Source organism: Beta vulgaris, chromosome 5 (assembly GCF_026745355.1).
Source record: "Beta vulgaris subsp. vulgaris cultivar EL10 chromosome 5, EL10.2, whole genome shotgun sequence".
Classification (NCBI taxonomy): Eukaryota; Viridiplantae; Streptophyta; class Magnoliopsida; order Caryophyllales; family Amaranthaceae; genus Beta; species Beta vulgaris.
Window position 1 is genome coordinate 21,778,291 of NC_079206.1, and position 1,168 is coordinate 21,779,458.

A 1,168-nucleotide genomic window follows, 5' to 3' on the forward strand; every position below is an offset into this window, starting at 1 on the left:
AATATATACGCACTTATTAATATTACACATTATTCATATATATAATATAAAATTACATCTTATAATAATTATTTATGTAGTGTGATAAAGCATAATAGTGGACTAGGACTTCGAGTACCAAAAAGTCCTATTTGGATATCAGTCGAGGTAATGCGACAAATTTTCTTGTTCTTATATAGAAACATTTTTCGCCACATCTTATACACATCTAACATGAATGTCATTGGATGCATGTTTTGGTGAATTTTAGTCCGCGTAACTGGATAATGGAGTTGCATGTGGCTATTACGTGCTGAGGTACATGTTCGATATCTTCAACCATTGCACTAACATCGATGATCTTCAAAAGGTATGTAACTTATTAGTATATGCTAGTTTAGATTAGATTGATGGGTAATAGTTAATTGGTTTTAAAACAAAAGTAGCACATATTCGCAAAAAATGACCATATTTTACCCTAAAACATGGTACTTTGATATTTTTCCTATAAATATGAGGTAATATAACTAGTGGGTAGATTTTTAGGCTTGCATTTGTTGTTGGTTGAACTTCGGGAACAAAAAGGTCATTTTCTGCCTATTTTCCCCTTTTCGCGTCCAATTATTAAATTCTGAGTCATCGAACTCCAAATTATTTTTTAATATGACCAAGTTATAATATAACTAGTGTTGTAGATTTTTAGGCTTGCATTTGTTGTTGGTTGAATTTCAGGGACGAAAAGGTCATTTTAGGCCTTTTTTCACCTTTTCGTGTCCAATTAGTAGATTTTGAGTCATTTAACTCCAAATTCTTTTTTAATATGACAATATAAGGTATAATATAACTAGTGTGTAGAACTCTAGGCTTGCATTTGTTGTTGGTTGATTTTCGGGAATGAAAAGGTCATTTTAGGCCCATTTTCGAGCGTCCAATTTTTTTGATTTTGAGTCATTTCACTCCAAATTCTTTTTGAATATGAAAATATAAAGTATAATATAACTAGTGTGTAGATTTTTAGGCTTGTATTGTTTGTTGGTTGAATTTCGGGAATGAAAAGGTCATTTTAGGCCTATTTTCGCCTTTCCGCGTTCAATTTTTAGATTTTGTGTCATTTAACTCCAAATTCTCTTTGAATATGAAAGTATAATATATAAAGTAACTATTTTGTAGATTTTTAGGCTTGTATCTG